Raw genomic sequence first — 22,469 nt, 5'->3', positions numbered from 1 at the left:
AAGGGAAGAATAGAGTCCTTCCTGAGAGGGCATTTTAAATTTTGTCAAAATACCAAGTGTTTTTCAGTGGTTATGGCAATGGCTTTCTTACCGCATGCAATTTCTCTGAACAGCCACATAAGCCTTTATCAACGCTTTCAGCAGATATTAAACTGAATTACTATAATTCCCTGATGTTTTGTCCTCCACAACATAATTGTGCTGAGTTATATGATTGTTATATGTGTTAGCAAGTGGTCTCCTTTCGGATCAGGCTAGGACTTGAGCAGACAGAAATTTGAGCAGTCATCTATCCATTGCTGGGGTAGAACCAGGTAGAATCAGGAAAACCTTCTTGTAGGTATTGAGGATCAGAATCCCATGCCTCTAAGGATAAAGACTGCAATCTTGAGTCAAGAAGCAGACAATAGGCATGGGCAGAGGAGACTAGACTACACACATTTTTCCCTTTCTCATTTAGGGCAGTTATGAAAATGCTGTATGATAATATCAGCTTTGACCCTGGAGCATCCAATCCATTCTCCACACTGCAGCCTGGATGAGGTTTCAGAACAGATGCAATCATGTCCATCCCCAGATTAAAATTATTCTCTGACTCTCCACGGTCCTCAGGACAAAGTCCAAATTCTTTATCACTGCTTGAAAGTATTTTACCATTTGGCATTGGCCTATATACCTGGCCTCAACTCTTCTTGCCTCTTCATTCCAGCCAAACAGAACAACCTGGGGTTCTTAAACCTAGCCAGGTCGGCTTTTTACCCAAATTATTCATGCCATCTGGATATGCTTCCTACAATCCCACGTCCCTTGCCGGGATAACCCCTATTTATTCTGCACATCTCAACTTTTCTTGACTTCCCAAGCCTGAGTTTGGGGGTTCTCCTCTAAAATCTGTGTTTGTCCTTGTAAGAGCATGGACCACATTGTATGTAATTAAACCTGTTAACTTTTCCATATCCTTGATGTGTTTCTTGTCTTGCCTAATATAGCCTAGTATAATCTCAGTGTATAACAGGTCCTTAGTCAGTGTTTACCGAACGAACAGAAGGATGACTTCCAAACCCAAGAGTGTGCCCATCAGTAGAACCTGCAGTTATAGACATAAGGACCTGTTCTTCATTTCCCATTCAAAATAGTCCAGTTCCTCCATCAGAACGCTGATGTTGAATAAATGATTTGCTGACCAACTCTCCAAAGTTTACCAAAACTAAAGATATTTTCACCTGAAGCCTTGAACTCTCCCTTCTCCCCTTCATTTATCCAAACTGTCTCTGACTTTAAAGGATTTCTAAAGCACTCTCTCCCCTCCATGGAGCCACCCCTGACTATTGACGCCATAGAGTCTGCTCTCTTTTTTTGTTTCCAATCTTCACAGGTTTTCATTCTGCATCTGTATCTTAGCTCTTTATATCCTATTGCTTTCTCATAGTATTATGTTTAGTTCATCCCCGAATTAAACTGTGATTCCCTAAGCACAGGGATCAGTTCTTATATTTCTTATTAAACATATCATGACTCTAGAATAATGCCCACTAAAGTGGCTATCCCTGTATCTCTTACCCTATATCTCTTACTGTATAGTACTTTCTGTTGAAATTTCTGTGTTATTATCTTTGTAGTCATATTTAGCTTCCCCTATTACAATCCAGAGTTTTGCTCTTCTGTGGTCTAATCCGGGTAATGTGTGTGTTACACACAAAATAAGTTTTTGTAGTTGATGACAAGGACGATGATGGTTTGTCTTCAGTAAATATTTGTTGATTACTTGGTTGATTTTCTGTGGCAAATACACCTTCAATCTGAAAAGAGAATACCCATCTTTGTGCCCAGTCATCTGATTAGTGGAGCCCCAGGGACCTGAAGATTTCATGTCCCATTTCTCTTTCACATTTGAGCTTGAGCATCTCCATTTGGATATCCAGGGACCCCAGGGATGGCACCCTCCCTGATAAGTTTCTTCCTTTGGCAGAAGGAACGTCATTTCTACTGTGGAACATTTATCTGTAAAGAATTGTTCTGTAATGAAGAGCACACATTTTGCTTAATGCAAGTCTCTGCATAGCAGAAGGCAACTAGCATTTAATTGCCCCAGCTGCTGATGCTTCCTTGTAATTATCGTATTTCTTTTGAGATTTACAGCTGTAATGAAGACATTAAGAAATGCAATCCTGGAACTCTGCTGCAGTCCCAAGATATTCAGGATTAAGTTGATGATTAATAATATTCATGCACAAGCAGCCCAAGATGATAAACACCATCATCCCTCTATTGTTAGGTTATCTTGGGATCTAAAATTACTTGTTGTACACTGATAATGAAGACTTAAAATCTTCCTCTTCCCATTGTGAAGACCTCACCTTCTCTAGATATATAAGCCCTTCTGTGAAGGAGACAAGCAGATGCAGGACATGCAACCCCATGGAACATGACAGCAATGACAACTCTAACCTTTAATGATGAAGGAAAAATTTCCCAGAAATCCTTGGTTAGTATTAATATCAGTATATTATAATGGTAATGTCTGCTCTGAAAATAATGTTGACATTATTTTATATAGCATATATAGCATTGATAATTGTTTCATTTTTTTTGCTAATTACCCTCTAATCTTTAAGGACCTCAAAACCTAGGTTCATGGTCTTGCCTAAAATGAAGAACAATTTGTACATATCTCCCTACCCCCCCGCCACCAATCATAATATCAATGAGAACAGCAAGTTATTCAAAGGACCCTTCACACTGTACTGTTGGTGTAAAACACAGGATACTGTATGATGTGAATCGAACCCCTCAAATTGAGGAACGTGGCAGATGTGGACATCTCTTTCCTCCAGAGAGGTGAGCCTCAGGCTGCTTACATTGTAATTTGGAACCAGACCCTGAAAAGGTAAGCAGGATAAGCTCTCCAAATTCTCTTTGTTTTCAGGTTAACAACTGCATTTCCCATGTATTCTTGCTAGGGGTATGAGACTTAAAGCAACAGTAAGAGATAATAGAAAGATTATATAGAGCTGGCCTACAACAATGGTGAGTACTGGTTGGTGCAGTGATACTAATAGACTGGCAATGATGGGTGGGAATGATGCATGTGGTATGTTTGTGCTGGCCCAGAAAGTTGAAAAAACCCATACTTACCCAGTACCTACAAAGTGTCAGGCAGCTTAATGTATATTACCTTATTAAACCACCTGTCAGGAAGGCACAGTTACCCCTAATTCAAAATCAAGGAAACAAAGCTTCCAAAAGTTTAAGGAACTGGGACAAGTTCTGAGAACCCTTTCCATGACTGCACACTGTCAGTCTAGAAAACAGAGACATTTCAAGGGGATCATGAGTACACTCTATAACAGAGCTTCCAGTGGAGATATAATGCAAGCCATGTATGTAATTGTAAACTTTCCAGTAGTCACATTTTTAAAAGCAAACATAAATGGGTGGTAATTTTTATATTTTATTTAACCCAGTGTATTGCAGGCATGATAATTTGCACATGTAAAACAACTAACTACTGAGATTTTTTTTTCATCCTAAGACTTCAAAGTACAGTATATATTTTATACTGATTGCACATTTCAATTTGGACCAGTGTACATTTTGGACTTAGACCTCATTTCAAGTGCTCCACAGACACATGCGGTTGGCGGTTACCATGTTGGACAATGCAGCTCTATATTGTGCATGGTATGTTTCACAAAAGGAATATTAAACAACATTAATAGTAAGTGGTGAGAGGTTGCCTTTGCTGGGTTTTATTCATTCACCCATCTGATCTTGGCTAAGCACCCAGTGCACAAGCAACCGTAGGGGATAGGTGGAAAACTAATCATGCTTTCAGGGGATTCAGAGTCAAGCAGGAGAGAGAAGAGAAACAACAAAGAAGAATAAATGGGGGCGCCTGGGTGGCTCAGTCGGTTTGATTTCAACTCGGGTCATGATCTCGGGGTCGTGGGATTGAGCCCTGTGTTGGGCTCCGAGCTCAGTGTGGAGTCTGCTTACCCTTCTCCATCCACTCCTCCCTCCACCCCCTCTAAAATACATAAATAAATACAATCTTAAACAAAAAGAATAATTAGGGTGGGGAGGGCAAAAAGTGCCACAAGAAAAGCACAGGTAGAAAAAATGCTATGGGACTTCAGCAGAGGGAGAGGCTGCTTCTGGCTGGGAGACCAAGGAAATTCTGGGTCATTAAAAAAAAAAAAAAAAGAAGACTAGAGAGCAGGCAGACAGAGTTCTGGAGAAGGGCACTGCAAGCAAAAGCAGCAGCTTGAGCAAAGGCGTGGAGGTGGGTCAAGCATGGAGTGTCTGCGAAAAATGGAGAAAAGTTCTGTAAGCTTGCAGCTTAAAAGGAGTCAAGAGGAGGAGGAAGGGGAGAGCTTTGAGGAGTAGGCGGTGGGCAATCATTATAGCTTATGAGCAAGAGACTGGTTCCATGTTCTGGCAGCACGGTATGCCATTTGGAACAAATACTTGGAGATGGTGAGGGGCCTTCTGCAATCATCTGAGTGAGAGGTACCGAAGTCCTCAATGAGAAGGAGAATGGAAATAAAAAGGAGAAGGCCCAATAAGTAATATTGGAGTTTCCATGGACTGGATTGGCAGCTGTGTAGAATGAGGAGGAAAGAGTCCAAGATGCCAGGGTGCCTAGTGTCGTGTCAGCACCAGGAACAGCAAGCACGTGGAAAAGAGAACAGAGAAAACAGATTTGGGGAGGAAAGATGATGGTCCAGGTTGGGACCTACTGAATTTTACTGATAACCTTTTATTGGATTGATAAATAAGTAAATAATAAAAAACAGATACTTGATCTCTGCAAGCGCAACTTAGAGAGGAAATGAGCTAGCGTTTAGGGAAGTAGGAACTTTTAATTTTCCACATCTGTACCCTCAGCAAGGAGCCTCACGTTTGTGTGTCTCATTATCCTCGAATGTAAATGATGATGATGGAAACTCCGTCTTGGCGTTGAGTGACAACCCAATGAGTTGGGACAGGTAAAAGTTGAGAACAGTGCGTGGTCCACAGTAAATACTCAAGAAATGTCAACTATTATGACTATTATAACAATTCTTCCATTTGGGAGATAAGTCAAGACCCACTGCACCTGTGGCAGTGAAGGTTTCCATCATTTCATTTCTCCGTGGAAGGCAGAATCAGCAAGAGCTTCTTAGATGGACTCACGGCCTAGGATTCCCTACACTCTCTCTAGTTTGCGGACACTTCTAAGAGGTAATTCCGTTTCTATGGTAGAAGAATCAGTGTTGAGGCGCCTGGGTGGCTCAGTTGGTTAAGCGTCTGCCTCCAGCTCACGTCCTGATCTCAGGGTCCTGGGATTGAGTCCCACATCAGGCTCCCTGCTCAGGAGGGAGTCTGCTTGTCCCTCTGCTCCTCTCCCTGCTTGTTGTCTCTCTCTGTCTGTCTGTCCCTCTCAAATAAAATCTTTAAAAAAAAAAAGAAGAAGAATCAGTGTTGGTGGGGGAATATCAGAGTCAAGAGCTGCAGTATCGCTAGAATAAGTGCTTGGGAAACCAGCTTGTACCAACTTGCAGAAGCCGATTGTTAAGTTTTTGAGAATTTTGCAAGTTGGTTGTTGCCATTATTAAAAATGAAATCATATAATCATACAAATAAGTGAATAATATAAAAGTAAGGTAATAAATACTTAAAACTCAGCATTTCAAATTATTTTACTATTATGTATGCTCTTGAGGTTATTCTTACCTGTTTTATCTTTGGGGTGGAAATACAATATAATGTCGTGCTACTCCTCATCTCTTCCCAACATTCAGTGGTGCCACATTGGTAGCTTGAAATCAGCCATAGTGATAATCTTTATACCACAGGATTGGCAAATGCTGCAAATCAGAGCTTAATTTACTATTCTGTGGCCAGACAAAATTAAGGGAATGACAAACTACAGCTCATAAACCAAATCTAGCCCACTGCCTGTTTTTGTATGGCTTATGAGCTAAAAATGGTTTTTATATTTTTAACTGTTGAAAAAAAAAACAAAAGAAGAAAAATATTTCCAGATATATAAAAATTACATTGAATTCAAAGTTTAGAGTCCACAAATAAAGTTTGGCTGGAATACAGCCACACTTATCTGCTTACATGCAGCTTCTGGCTGCTTTCATACTGTGATGGCCGGGTTGTACAAATAGAGATAGTTAAGATAGAGACCTTATGAACTAAAAAACCGAAAATGTTACTATCTGGCCCTTTGCAGAAAACGTTGGCCAATCCCTGGTTTGGACTTCAGAAAGTGGTAGAGGAAATTTAACTAATACAGATTAAATTTTTTAAACATGTCGTGTCTGGTTATTACATTGTGAATAAAAAATTGAGGAGATATTCTTCCAGTTTTCCTCCAGTACTCAAATCATTGACAAGTAAGTTCCGAGATATATGTCTTTCTTGTTTTACTTAGTCTCACTCACTGACTTAAAGGAAAACATTCACTAACATTCATGTAAGAACCACATCTGTTTCTCAGTGGCAACTGTAGATTGGCTATAGGTATAAGAGTTTGGCACAAATTAACAAAAACATTCTGTAAGAATCAATTGATTTACAACAAAGAGTATTATGTATTTTATTATTATTAATAAATTGTGTGCTACATATCCTTTACACCAGTATGGTTTATAATAAACTTATGTCTGTAAATAGAGGCATACTCCCCCACCCCCCAACCCCACCCCACGGAGCCAGTTGTTAAACACTTAGTAGCACATCACTGACTAAGGTCCTTTTTTCACCTCCTCACATTCTTACGTCTCCTAAGAAATAGTGGGAAAATCCCAGCAATTATCAGTCTGGTAATCTACAGTGACAACAAGTTAGGAGACCAGGGACAAGTCGAGTCTAAAATGAAGCTTGGATCGGGGCTCCGCTGAGAGTCTTTAAGACTACGCATAACAACAACCTATTATTCATACTTCAAACAGATTTCCTGAACTGTACTGTTGAATTCCCAACAGAGTTTTAGCTTCGATTATTTTCATTTGGAATTCTTTTTTTTTTTTCATTCTTTGTTCTCCTTTCTCCAAATTGGACTAGAATCCTGCCTTCCAGAACCCCTGAAACATGGAACTCTTTTGATAGTCTCCCACGTGACTTAAAAGCTTGGACATCTCTTAAACCTGGAGTGCTTCCTCCATCTTGCTCTTACCTCAATCAAAATTACATAAACGGAGACCCCAGAAGCTATCACTCAAATTAAATCTGGCCTCTGGGCAAACATTAGGTAAAAGACCACCAGAAGGATGTCAAGCAGTTCTTGTTCTCATTGCAAATTTATCTAACCACACACTCAAAGAAGGGCATGTTCAAGGCCCGATGGCAGAACTCGGGTGTTAATGTTTTCAGCATTTCTCTTCTTGAGACTGAGGGTTGTTGGAGTCACTCACAGAAAATAGACAACTTTCTTTTCTTTTTTATCATACTGCAGCTAATCCAGTATCAGAAATTAGGTGATAATAATAGTAACGTAAAGACAAACGTAATAAAGCTTTGGGTTGCTAGCATCCATAAGAGAAGAATGTATTACCTACTTGTTTTCTAAAGTGAAGACAATGTACACTGCACATTTAAAAACTGCTCATTTCACCTCAGTGTGCTTTCTGAGGAAATGAGTCTCAGATACCAAATCAATGCTTTTATGTAAACATTTTTAAATTGGAGGCCAGGTTAAATTACGACCATAATCAAAATTAATAGCGTAACATTTTTTGAAACATTAGGTGTCTGAGAAAATTATCCCTTGTCTTCGCCATGGGACTGTGTTACCAATTGATTTTAAAACTACTCTGATGATCTCATGGTTATCTTGGGCTGTCATTGACTAACATGTCACATCACACCTTTCATCAGCTAACCATGCTTTTGCCAAATAATGTGAAGTCAAACTGCTTATCTTTTCTCAAACTAAGGAAATGCAGGGGGTGTGATGTTTTAAATTAAGCAAGATTATCATTCTCATAAGGATAGAAGAATTTAAAAATAGTTGTACCAATCCAGAAAGCCTTTATTTGTATTTCATATATTAATTTAGCTCTAAATAATATATTCCATCCTTTTAGAAGTTTCAAATTGAGCAATCACTGTTTGTTTGTTTGTTTTTTCTTCTCATGGATGACTTGCAAAAATAGTAGAAGCTATTTTTTCAATATATTGTCCAAAGCAACAAGATTTCTAGTATGGAAGAAAAAGATTGCTGATACTTGTTTAATGAATTGTTTCCCTGAAATACTGCCCTAAACTTACAAAATTCCTCCTTAAAATTGCTGAATTTATTAGAATGGCGATCCATTTCATAAATGACTAATGGTCACATCCTTCAGTGTGTTGTATACAACAGCAGTAGCTAATGCTTGACGATGGGCTGTGATTATGACCTTTACTATATCACAGTAAGAAATTTGAGTAATTCATTTGTAGTAATAACACTGATTAAATGACACGACGGGCTTGTACGTCGAGGCTTTGCTACATAGGATGAACATTTCTAATTCTAGAAAACAAAGGCATACGTACATCTATAGCCATATGTGTGTGTATATCTTTGTGTATTCATATACGTATAATCTGTAGTGAATTTGATTTGCTCAAACATAATTCGCTTCCCCCAAATTAGACAGACAAAGCAAAAATAAATAAAAGGCCATTGTGGCATCATCTAGTTGTTTGAAGTCTGAGTTTCGCGATTCCTTTTAAGCACCTGACATTTTCATTTTGTTCTAGCAGTCCCATTTTTAGTTCCTCCCTCCTATGTGGCCAGAAATGAAACCTTAACAACGTGCCACATTCCCCTGAAATCTGATTATAAATTGCATCTGTGTGTTTTCTCAGCAGCAAGTGGAAGCTTCATATTGTTTTGTAGAAATCTACACAGCTGGTGCTAAACTGTGATTTTATTCAAACTCTGCATGAGAATTGGAGAATTATAGACAGAGATAATAAATAGGCCTCTAGCAGAAGAGCTAAAAAAGACAAAAGGGCAAAGAAACACAGGCAGAGTGGGATACAGTGTGATCTCGCCTGCAAAGATTGAATGCAAGACTGTTTCCTATCAAAATCCACATCACTAAGCCATAATGGAGTCCAGGTTAACAAACACTGTGCTTACTCTGTGCTGGCGATGATCTAGCTCTGGTGATACCAAGACCAATAAGGAGGCATGATCCCAGCTCTGAGGGAGCTTATAATCAGTGGATTCATACACAGTGTGGAGAGCTAATGATGTACAGAATGCAACTAGGAAGAGCGTTGGGGCACTCGGCCAGGAATAGCATGGGATCAGAAAATGCTTCCTGAAGGAGATGATGCTGGAAATGTGTCTAAAATCACACACACTGCTGCAACGTGAAAAGACCATTGGACTCAGAACCTGAAGAAGATGGTTTGAGTCTTAGGTCTATTGTGATCACCCATTAGCTGTGTGATCTGTCAGTAATCATAGTAGCTAGAAGGTGTCACCTCTTATTGTGTTCAGGAAGCCACTATGCTCTAGTCTTCACATGCACCATCTACCTCGTGGGCGAGACACAATTATTTTCCTTCCCATTTGCAGATGAGGAAACTGCATCCCAGAGACATTGGGTTACTTGCTCATGGTCAAGGAATGAGTGAAGTGAGTGAATTTAAGCCCCAGCTGTCAACTACTGCTACAAACTCTAACCTTGCCAAGACTTGGGTTAGTTTTCTATATAATGGGGCTAATCATGCCTGTCCTATTTGATGTTGCAAAGTCTTTTGAGGATCAAATGAGATAATGTAAAATGCTTTGACAAGTGTAGGTCCAATAACATACAAGGCACTAATTCTTTTTCCAGCCACTGTAGCATTGAATTACCATGTCCTGTTGTCCTGTCAGCACATGCAATGACTATTTTCCCTAGCCCAGAGCTACAAAAGCTCTGTGTGATAGTAGAGCATGTTTAACATGCAGAGGATGTACTAATTGTTGACTTCTCCAACCATGGGACATGTATCCATGGATACACATCATTCCTGCCTAGATCCGCCACTCTCAATATTGTGATATCTGGAGTGTATATGAGTCCCAGGAAACACCATGAGGGGGTTGCTCAAGAGAAGTCTTGCTGAAGGATTCCATGTGAGGGCTATTCATCCACCATCTCCCTCAGACCCGAGCTAGGTGCTGTCCTAGGAGGAGGAGCTAAGAGTCCTGGATTTGAACTTGGTTCCTTTCTAGTTAAGCATCCTAGGTTGAGGTAGAGGAGTTGGTTGGGCACATAGGACTGTGATATGGCCAGATCTGGCAAAAGCTTGGCCTGTGAAGTTGAATGATGAGAGAAGAAGAAGGGAGGAGGACGGAAAAGCTTTGAGGGTCTCTGCCAACTATAATCAAAGGTCTCACCCATGGTCTTTTCCCCAAACGTGGGTGTGGGACAGACACCTCAGAGCTGAGAAATGGTAACTGGAGTCTAAATGCGGACTTTTCCACACTTTTCTCAGAGTTATACTGCCACATAGAGGTCATTACATGGTCACAGAAAATGGGAGGGTGGCAGAGATGGTTCCATCTTCAAGTTATGTTTTGTTCCAAGTGCAGGATGGAGAATCAGATAGAAGGTGATTAAAAATCCCACTTTAAATTTATGTAAATCTTGGCTCACTGTTTATTTCTAGCATATGTGTATTGGTGAAATCTAAAGTTCACAGCAATCCTAGAGCAAAGAAGTTAAATGCAGCTATCAATAGAAGATTCTAATCCATGAACAACAGCCAAACTTTAATATTCTCTGATATTTCTGAGTTAGGTGCTGTAGAACAGTCCTTCTCAAACTTTATAAAGTGCATGTGAATCACCCAGGTGTGTTATTAAATGTATGTGTAGACTCACAAAATGTGGGGTGCTGGTACATTTCTAACAAGCACCCAGACAATGCCTGATGTTGTGACCCATGGACCACACTTTGAGCAGTGAAGCTGTAGGGGATGCAAAGATAAATAAAATAGATGAAACAGTATTTCTGCTCTTAAGGAGCTTGCATTTTGCCACAAGACAGACTAATGTTACATTATTGCTTCAAAGAATCAGTGTAAAGCTGATTCTCAGATTATTTTTTAATTGTAGGAAAATACACATGTAAAATTTACCATCTCAACCATTTTTAAGTGTACAATTAATGTTAACTATATTCACATCGTTGTGTGCAACCGGTTGTTAGAACTTTTTCATCTTGCAAAACTGAAACTACATCCGTTAAACAACAACTCCCTATTTTCCATACATTGAAGACCTAGCCTCATGTGGAACTCCTAGAATATTATCATCACATTAGTCTTCAACATATTGTACTTACCAGGAGTTTTATTTTACACTGAGTCATTCTATTGAGTTTAACATGAGCTGGGAGCAAAGGTAATATCACCAGTGATAACCTAAATCAGTTCATTTTATGTGGACAGAATTTCTCTGCCTTTAAATTTATAAATATTAAAATTAGAATATAATTGAAGCTGAATTCTGTCCCATTCTAGAAATAAATGATAATCATCTAGAAATATATGAATTGGAAAAAAGTCCTTGTCACCTCTTCGAGATATATTTCCAATAAATATATACTTCTTGTTCAATAAATATTTATCCAAACATAAAATACATATAAATACAAACAATTATAATAATCCCTCTACCCAGGAGGTATTTTTCAAACTGCTTTAAATATAATACATATACCATAAAGTTTACTCATTTTAAATGTACAATTCAATGAATTTTATGTTTACAGAATTATAAAACCATCATCACAATCTAATGTTAGAACATTTCTATCAACCTAAAAAAAAAAAAAAAACCCATGCCCATGCCCATTTACAGTCAATTCCAATAACCAACCACAGCCATAGGTAACTACTACTCTACTTTCTATTTGCCATTAAAAAAATTTACAAAAATAGAATCATATAATATATGTTCATGTCTGGATTCTTTCACTGAGTTTTATCCATGTTGCAGTATTTTGGGGACCAAATAATACCAACTATATGAATTTATTACAATTTCAAAAATCCATTCATCAGTTGATTGATACTTGTTGTTTGGGTTAGTTTTACTTTTTGGCCTTTTAAAATGCTATGAACATTTCTGTCAAGTATACTTGGATATTTTGTATATGTGTACCAGTATTTGTATTGTTTGTATTATATGTATTATAGGTGTTCTATTTCCAGAATAAGACAGGATTCAGCACCAATTCTATCTCAATTTTAACATTTATCGATGAGAAAGCTGAGAAACAGTATTCACCTAAACTAAATAAAGAAAAGTGGAAGGAATTTTATAACAGCAGCATCACTTGATTTTTTTGAACCAAGAGATGAAAACATGTACACAACTTCACCTCTGATGGGAATTGCAGGTCATAAAGTAAGTCTACATATAACTTTTTAAGAAACAGTCAAACTGATTACCAAAATATGGCTGCGTCATTTAACATTGTACCAGTAATACATGACGGTTTGAATTTCTCCACATCCTTGTCCACACTTGTTAGTATCTATCTTTTTTTATTACAGATATTCTAGTGGGTAAATAATGACATATTGTGTTCCTTATTTCCATTTTTCTAAAGACCAATTACATTGAACATATTTTCATATGCTTTCTGGCCATTTGTATATCTTTGGACAAATGTCTATTCAAATCCTTTGCCCATTTTTAAATTATATTACATATCTGTTTAGTTATTAAGTTATAATAGTTCTTTATATATTCTAAATACAACTCAGATATAATAATTTGCAAATAATTTATCATAGTCTGTGGGTTTTATTTTCAATTTCTTTTTTTTTAAGATTTTATTTATTTATTTGACAAAGAGAGAGAGAATGAGAGCAGGAACACAAGCAGGGGGAGTCGGAGAGGGAGCAGCAGGCTTCCCGCCGAGTAGGGAGCCCAATGTGGGGCTTGATCCCAGGACCCTGGGATCGTGACCTGAGCTGAAGGCAGACGCTTAATGACTGAGCCACCCAGGCGTCCCTTATTTTTAATTTTTTGATGGTGTCCTTTGAAGAGCAAAAGGTTTTAATTTTGATGATGTACAATTTACCAATTTTTCTTTTATTGCCTATATTTTGGGGGTGGTAACTAAGAAATCATTGCTTCCCCAAGTTTATGAAGATTTACTCATGTTTTCTTCTAAGGGTTTTGTAGTTTTAGTTCTTACAGTTAAGTCTTTGATCCATTTTGTGTTAATTTTTTACTATGGTATGACATAAGGGTCCAAATTCACCTTTTTTGGATGAATTTGCAATTGTTCTATTTGTTGAAAAGAATATTTCTTTCCCATCAGTTTTTCTTGGCAATTTTGTTGAAAACCAGTTCACTGTAAATGGGCTTATTTATGGGTTCTTAATTCTGTTCCACTTTTCAATTCTATCCTACGTAGGTTTGTCCTATGCTAGTACCAAACTGAATTGATTACTGAAGCTCTGTAGTAAATTTTGATATCATAAAGTGTGGGGGGAGCTAAGATGGTGGCATAGTGGGAAGACCCTAGGCTTACCTCGTCCCTCAAACACAGCTAGATAACTATCAAATCTATTTGATAGTTAAAAATCTATTCTTCTGAATAGCCAAGAAATTGACCTGTGGACTGACAAACTGCACAACTAGAGGGAAAGAAGAGGCCACATTCAGGAAGGTAGGAAGTGTGGAGATGGGCTTTAGGGGAGAAATGAATCATGGGTGCTGCAGAGGGGAGGGGGCCGAGGTTGCAGAAACAGGAAAGACAGAGTGGAGCACACAGGGATATGCACAAGGGGAACACTTCCTCAAAGCCATTGGCTGGGTAAACAAGAGGGGCTGATTTTCGTGAGTTTTTGCAACCAGTGGGGCTCAAAAACTGGAGTTTTAGAGGTCCACAGGCTTGGCTAGGATAGAGTCCTGACGGCACTCCCCTACTCCAGGAGAGAAGGCATGTAAGCAATCCTGGGTTGGATGGCACAATCTGAGCATCACCAAAGGCTCATGGAGAGAGACTGTTCACTCTTCTTAGAGTCCATCTGTGAGAAGTGACATTTGCAGAGTTGCCTCTCAGGTGACGAATGATCCAGTGGACACCATCTCCCTCCCCCACCCCTCAGCATAGGCACAGAGATACCTGCTGAGGGTGGCTAACCCAAATACTGGAGCTTTAGCCTGCTTTGCTCCAAAGCCAAAATATAGCAGCAGAGTATAAACAGCACATACCAGACACATTCCTTGGAGCACCAGGCCCTGAACACCATATGGCCTCCCCTTTTTAAGGCCATTACTCTCAGGGACAGGAGACATAACAGGCTTTTCTAATGCACAGAGGAAGACAGAGACCTAGACAAAATGTCAAGACAGAGGAATTCATTCCAAAAGAAAGAATAAGATCACAGCCAGAGATCTAATGGAAACAGATATAAGTAATACGCCTGATGGAGAACTTAAAGCAACAATCATAAAGATATTCACTGGACTTGAGAAAAGCCGCAAAGACCCTTACCACAGAGATAAAGGAGCTAAAAAAATTAGACAGAAATTAAAAATGCAATAACTGAAATTTGAAACCAACTGGATATAATGACCTAAAGGATGGAAGAAGCAGAGGAACACATAAGTGAAACAGAAGATAGAATTATGGAAAATAATGAAGCTGAACAAAAGACAGAAAGAAAAGCTATGGATCACAAGAGCAGACTTAGAGAACTCAGTGACCATATCAAATGTAGTAACATTCGTATCATAGTAGTCCCAGAAGAATAAGAGAGACAAAAGGGAGCTGAAGGTTTATTTGAGGAAGTAATAGCCGAAAACTTACCTTAATCAGGGGATGGAAATAGAGATCCAAATCCACAAGGCACAGAGAACTCCCATCAATATCAAGAAAAGCAGGCCAACATTAAGACACTGTAGTTAAACTTGCAAAATATAGTGATAAAGAAAAAAAGTCCTAAAAGCAGCAAGACATTTCCCTACCTTGCAAGGAAAACCCATAATCTACTGGCAGATCTCTCAACAGAAACCCGGCAAGCCAGAAGGAAGTGACATGATATATTCAACCTGCTGAATGGGAAGAATATGCAGCCAGGAATACTCTATCCAGCAAGGCTATCATTCAGAACAGAAGAAGAAATAAAGAGTCTCCCAGACAAACAAAAACTGAAGCAGTTCGTGACCACTAAACCAGCCCTGTAAAAAAATATTAAAAGGGACACTTTGAGTGGGAAGGAAAGACCAAAAGTGACAAAGACTAGAAAGGAACAGAGAAAATCTCCAAAAACAATGACAAAACAAGTAATAAAATGGCACTAAATATATATCAATCAATAATTACTCTAAATGTAAATGGCTAAATGCTCCAATCAAAAGACATAGGGTGTCAGAATGGATAAAAAACAAGACCCACCTATATGCTGCCTGTAAGACTCATTTTAGACCTAAAGACATATGCAGATTTAAAAAAAAATACTGATTCAAAGGGATAGATGCACCCTGTTTATAGCAGCATTATCAACAATAGCCAAATTATGGAAAGAGCCCAAATGTACATCAACTGATGGATAGATAAAGAAGATATATAGAGAGATATATAGATGATAAATAGATAAATAGATAGATGATAGATATATTTATATAATGGGATATTACACAGCCACCAGAAAGAATGAAATCTGGCCATTTGCAACAATGTGGATAGAACCAGAGAGCATTATGCTAAGCAAAATATGTCAGGCAGTAAAGACAAATACTATATGATTTCATATGTGGAATTTAAGAAACAAAACAGATGAACCTATGGGGAAAAAAAGAGAGAGAGAGGCAAACCAGGAAACAGACTCCACTATAAGGAACAAACCAAGGGTTCCTGGAGCAGAAGTGGGCAGGGGGATGGGTAAAATGGGTGATGGTTATGGAGGGTACTTGTAGTGATGAGCTCTGGGTGTTGTATGAAAGTGATGAATCACTGTATTATTCAAATAAAAACTCAAAACACAAAAGAAACAAAACAAACAAAAAAAATGTCCTTCCCCTTTGTTCTTTTTCAAGATTGTTTTGGCTATTCTGGCTCCCTTGCATTTCCATGTGAGTTTAGGATTAGCTTGCCGATTTCTGCAAAATAGTTGTCTGGGATTTTCTTAGGGATTATGCTCCATCTATAGATCAATTTGGGGAATATTGCCATTATAACGATTCTAAATCTGTCTGCGAGTATGGAATGTCTTTCCGTTCATTTAGGTCTTCTATAAACACTGTCAGCAATGTTCTGTAGTTTTTGGTGTACAAGTCTTGCACTTATTTTGTTAAATTTATTCCCAAGTGTTTTGTTCTTGATGGTATTCTCATGACATTCTTAATTTCATTTTTGAAGCGTTCATTGCTAGTGTTTAGAAATACTATCGATTTTTGTATGTTGATCCTTTATCCTGCAACTTTGATGTACTTAGTAGCTTTGTAGTAAATTCTACGGTTTTCTATATATAATGACCTTGTATTTAGAAATTTCAAGTTTTTAAACACTTTTAACTTTTATGGCTATTGCAAAATTTTAAAATTAGATTTAAATTTATGTACCTATGATGCAAAGAAGTTTGATAGGTGATCAAGAAAAGACTTTCCAGAATAAAGCAATATTATATTGGGATAAGTTTTCATGAAGAACTATGGAAATACAGGTTTAGGAAGAAAAGGAAGGATGCAAAATTTTGTATTAAAGAAAAGCTTGTTCATGTAGTTATAAAAATTGATGAAGGATATCAAATTGCCTGGTATTTAGGTTCACACTGGCTACATTTAGAAGGGTTATGTAGCAGTTTTATTTTAAAACTCTCAATTTACTATCGAACAATTTGCATATTTTGCAACTATTTAAATCATCAAAATTTTTAGGTATGGTCTATCTAAAAATGAGGGAAAAGGTACAGTCACATGTTTCCAGAATTCTTTTAGGGAGTATACGAGCAAAATAATTTAAACCCTTGTATTAACGTATACCTTCCTAACAGGTGTTTCTCTTTGGGATGACTGTTACCTTTCTTCGAGTGGGGGAAATTCCCAAATGGCCCCTAACTTAAAAGCCTCACCCAGTGATCCCACAACAGTCCTCATCATTAACTAATTTTGACTGAGGTAAGTACTTCATGTAGAATTAAGTCACTGCCGTCCCTCAACAAGTCACTTAGGTAGGCGTAAGTGCTCAGGGCACCCTAGGTATAGTTTTCTAAAGGCAAGTCTATTGAAGAGTATAAAGTGTCATCTATAGCATTTTAGTCATTTTAAAGAAGTTTTGGAGCAAGGTCAGGCATGTTCACTTTGATCCTCCCTTTTTAGCCCCACAATCATAAATGGTATCAGCACAGTTGCTCTTTATCCTGAGGAGTCAGGAATGTAACATGGGCAGTACTGCTGCGCGCACACACACAGACACACGCACACACACACCTGGAGACTTTTACCATCGGCGGCAACCGTCTTAGAATACATGAGTAACAGAGCCTGGCTTCCAGGAGAGTTGGGAGAATCAGCCCTGGTGCTCGCACGTGCACTGTGTCCAGGGTGCTCCCTCCAGCCGCGCCCGCTCTCGCGGCCCACCGCTCTTTCCCAGCCCCTCCGGCGGCCTTGGTTCGCGGTGGGGACAAAGACACCGCGCAAGCGCGGGCGCTGACGACGCGCGCGAAGGCCGGGGCTGGGCGTCCGCGCGGAGCGGCCGCTTCACGGGATTCTCTGGGAGCCTTCCGCCCGCGTCCTCCAGGATCCGGAGCTGGCTGACGTCTCCTCACACACCATCTAGAAGGTCAGCGTGGGAAGGCCTGAGGCGGGGCCGCGGAGGGTAAGCCACCCGAGTGGGCGTCACGCGAAAGCCGGCCTGCGGCTCCCCGCCGCGAGAGCGAGGGCTTGGAACGCTCTGTGAGGCCCAGCGTCAGGGCGCGCGCGCGTGCGAGGCGCTGAGAACCTCGGGCCGGCCTCGGCCCAGCGCTTCGTGGAGGCGCCGCGTCTGAGGGAGCAGGCCGCTGGGGTGCGGCAGCCGGCAGCCAGGCGGGGAACTCTCCAAGGGGCGCCCAAGCGCCCGAGGCCTGGAAGGCACAGGTGGGGCGGCGGCCGGCGGGGAAGGACGCGCGGGTCGCGGGAGCGCCTGGCGGGGCGGGGGGAGGGGCAGGGCCGAGACGGCCGGAGCCCTCCTCCGAGGGTCAGACGTGACACTTTCGTTGAAGGAAGCCATTGCGAGAGGACAGTTTGAGAAGTTGTTCTCCCAGCCCCCGTTGTATATTTACGGAACCTAACCTTCGATCTCCGCGCCCCCTACGCCCTTCACTCCATTTACTGGCTGACGCTGCCCCCCCACCCCTTTGATCGTGCACTTGGCACCTTCCTGTCCGCCCTTCTTGCTGCCTCGTGCGCGCTGTTTACTTGGCTTCGGAAAATGGCTGTGGTTTTGCGCCCTTACAGCTTCGTGAAAGTTCGGAGTCTTTAGAAAATGTCGGCAACCAATAGCAATTGTGTTGGGAACGGAGAGCGCACGGATTTTGCTCTTTCGAATACGTTTGTTCATGTTCCTGAGGGATCCAGCACCGCAGAGGCTCTCTCCGACCTCATTTCTATGTCTGGAAAAAGTTTCTCTTGGAACGTGCACTGTTCCGGGACGCGGCCTTATTGCGTTACGGTGGGGTTGGCCCATTTTCCCACGAACTGAAGAATCGTTTTACTCCTTCACTTAGGGATCCTCGAAATTTACTTTATTGCCTTGTAATTTAGTGGATTTGCGTTCAAGATTGTTGCTGCTTCTGAAATACAGGTTTAAATATTTAAGAGTTCCACAAGTTTTCTTTGAAATGTCCAGAGGAAAAACCAAGAAAAAGGAATGTAAGAATGTCCCCAGTTAGGAAGGGAGCTATTCTTTTTATTGCTCTCCTTTTTGCAATAACAGACCCCATTTGGTGACTTTATAGGAAACCGGTTGGAAAGAGGAAGGTTTTACGTTGGTTCTTTCTCACCGTGGGCTTTCTGAAACGTCGTTTGTGTAGTTCCCCTGACAAGAATGGGTGGGACGCTATTGCAGGGGTTGCATACCGGTATTTGGAGAAGTTCCGTCTTCTTTTTTTGTAAAGGGCCAGGCAGGCAGGCATTAGAGCACCTTTTGTACTAGAGACTACTTGTGATGTTGACCTTAGCTTGATAGTTACTGCTTTTAGGCTTTATGGGATTGAACTAAGATGTCAGGTGTTTGATTCAGAATTTTACCTTTGCTCCTGAGATTTACTTTTAAAGCTTACACGTATGCACATCCACTCATAGTTGTGTCTGAAACAAACAGGTTTTACTTCTTTTATTAGAACGTGTCGAAAAATAAATGCGCTATTTGTATCTGGAACCAGAATTTGGGTTCGGATTTAAGAGGATTATACTGGTGTGGGTACTGTTTTATTTAATACTATAGATTGACCTTCCAAAACTTCCTGTTCTCAACTTTAAAAATGAAAGGATGTGAGGGGCGCCTGAGTGGCACAGTTGGTTAAGCTGCTGACTCTTGGTTTCCGCTCAGGTCCTGAGATAGAGCCCAGCCTCCAGCTCCATGCCCAGCTGGAGTCAGCTTAGGACTCTGTCTCCCTCTCCCTGTGCCCCTCCCCACCTTCAATAAATAAAATCAATCTTTATTTTTTTCTTTCTTAAAGACTTTACTTGAGAGAAAGAGAGAGAGGGGGCAGAAGTTGGGAGAGAGGGGAGAGGGAGAAGCAAGCTCCCCACTGAGCAGAGAGCCTGATGCTTGTCCATCCCAGGACCCCAGGATCATGACCTGAGCTGAAGGCAGACGCTCAACTGACTGAGCGACTCAGGTGCCTCTTGATCTTTAAAAGAAATTTTAAAAACAAAAATTAAGATATGTGGAATCATGTAATAAGGGTTTTTGTCTTTTCAAGCCACTTGATAAGGTCTTAACTGTAATTAGGGATATGACAGGTATTATTCATATTTTTTGTTTTGTTTTTTAAAGTACTATTTTGCAGTTCTTACCCTGTGAAGTGCATTTTCTCAGTGACTGCTGAGAATATATCAAATCCTGGAATAAATCCCAAAGTAAAAATACAGAATTTTAGTACAGACTTTTACTTTCTGTGCAGAAATTCCCAACTACATTTCACCTCATTTCCAGGTGTTTTTCTCCTGCTAAACTTTTTCTGTCTCCCAAGATGGAGATGCCAGCAAGAAATGCTATTCAGCAACTGACCCATGGAATTACACCACGATCACCACTTCCCAGCACTGCCCCCACACACTTTTCTTTTCAGTAGGCAGCCCATTTCCTCCAGTGACACATTATTTCAGGAAATCTTTCAGCACACTATGTAACATAAGCTTTGAAATGTGGGTATATACAAGATCAGGTGTTGAACACCTTTTCACGTGCCATTTAAAGATCCTCTTTTGTGAAGTACCGTCATGTTTTTTTCCCATTAACAGGAATAAGAGGTTATGCCTTTTTAATCTTGCTAGAGTTATTTTAATGGAGTTTTGGGAGGGAATAGGGCTAACTGTATGTGAGTAGCCTGCCACCTTTAAGTAGAATTGGGTAACTTTAAAGCTTCATCCAGATAATTTTTTCTCATTTCTGTCCTCTCCAATGATTCAACCTCATTTTTTTTTTAAGATTTGTTTATTTATTTGAGAGAGAGTGTGGGCATGAGCAGGAGGGGCAGAGGGAGAGGAAGAGAGAATCCAAAGCAGACTCCTTGCTCAGCACAGAGCCTCACTCAGGGATTAATTTCACGACCCTGAGATCAAGACCTGAGCTGAAATCAAGCGTCCGATGGTTAAGTGAGAGAGCCACCCACGCACCCTTCAGTCCCAACTTGGGGCTCGATCCCAGGACCCCGGGACCATGACCTGAACCAAAGGCAGACGCTTAACGACCGAGCCAGCCAGGCACCTCAGTGTCCTCCTCTCTTTGAATTCTAGCATATTTCAGAGCTGCTGTTGTCCTTCGGTCTTCAGTCATTTGAGTGGTGGGTAAATAGGCCCAGAGGGTGAAGGAACTTTCTATGGTTGTAAAGCATGTGGCAGAACGGAGCTCCTCAGACCCTGCAGTGCCACACTCTATTGCTCTGGAGCATGTGTGTCTCATCTCGCTTGGAGCTCTGGAGTCCCCCTGGGGTACAGGCTCTTGTTAGTAGGGACTCAGCCTCTAGCTGCAGCAAGCTCCCCAACACTGGACAGTGGTGAACAACACAGGCCCTGACTCTCTCTGTGGGTTGGACACAGTTGGTGGTGCTCGGGTGGCTGAATGGCTGGAGGGTCCCTTCCGCCGGAAGGACCAGGGTCAGGCCCGGTGGCACAACGGCCTGGCGGGTCTGTGCGGGGGACGTCACAGGTCTGTGCCAGTAGAGGTCCCAGGCCAGCAGGCCACAGTGGTCTGTGTTTGTTTCAGTGTTGGGTGAATGTCCCTCTTGCTGGGGAGAGAAGTCTGAGCAGGACACGTTTGGTTTCTGGTTTCCTCTCTCCAGTGAGAGACCTCGTCCCAGAGGAGAGGCCGCCGTGCTGCCCCTGTGCCCCAGGTGGTCGTAGGACAAGTGTGAAAGCTCTCAAGGAGGTAACTCGGTGCTGTGTTCAGCAGGTCTGAACTGTGGGTTGGCTGGCCCTTCAGAGAGCCCTCCTGAGGTCACACGGCGAGCCTGCTGTCTGCCGACTCTCCAGGCACTTGGATTCCGTGTAATTAGGACGCTCCATGCCATGCAAGCTCTTTTCTTGTCTTGCCCAGCCTTGGTTACTTGATGTGGCATCGTGGAGAAGTCTGGGTCTTTTAAGTATAACTCAGTGAACAAATGCAGAGGGTTTCTGTGGACGCTGAGCTTCAGGAGCCAGGGACGATGTCAGTGTTGGCACCTCGGTGCCTGCCGCCCCACATGGCCTATGGGGCCTCGAAGCCATGGCCAGGATTCAGAGACTCCCACACTTCTCAGTATCGTAAGAGATAATAGCAGTGATTTGTTCTCCCGTGTTTACAAACGAGGTTATGCCGTAACCGTGTGTGCGCATAGCGTGGCGGGGGTGTGTGTGGAAGACAGGCCCCAGCTGGACCTCTGCACACAAGGGAGGTGCACAAGGCATTCCCAAGTCTAGCTGTAGCCAAGTCCACGTCATGTACTTCTGGTTTGACCTTGCACGAGGTTCTCCTCCTTTCCTGGATTTGTGGGCTTATCTGGTCAGTGAGAAGGGCGCACGTGGTGTTCTGTCAGGATTGCCTCACATCCACCATGCCTGACTTCCCAAACGTTGTTAGCAAATGCAAAAGCCGTAGATGTGAACAGCGTACCTTCACTACTTACAGCCGTGTAAAACCGTACGTACAGATACGTATGTGGAGCTAGATAATTACGTAGGACTTGATGAATTTGTGGGCCATGCAAGAAGGGAAAGGTCTGCCTGTAGGATTACTTCCTTTATGATGAAGATTTCGAGAGGAGAGTGTTAGTGTAGGAAC

This window comes from Eumetopias jubatus, unplaced genomic scaffold, assembly GCF_037043125.1.
Source record: "Eumetopias jubatus isolate StellerSeaLion01/CBP00866 unplaced genomic scaffold, mEumJub1_p1.0 scaffold_149, whole genome shotgun sequence".
NCBI classification, from domain to species: domain Eukaryota; kingdom Metazoa; phylum Chordata; class Mammalia; order Carnivora; family Otariidae; genus Eumetopias; species Eumetopias jubatus.
Note: the sequence above shows the minus strand (reverse complement) of the source record.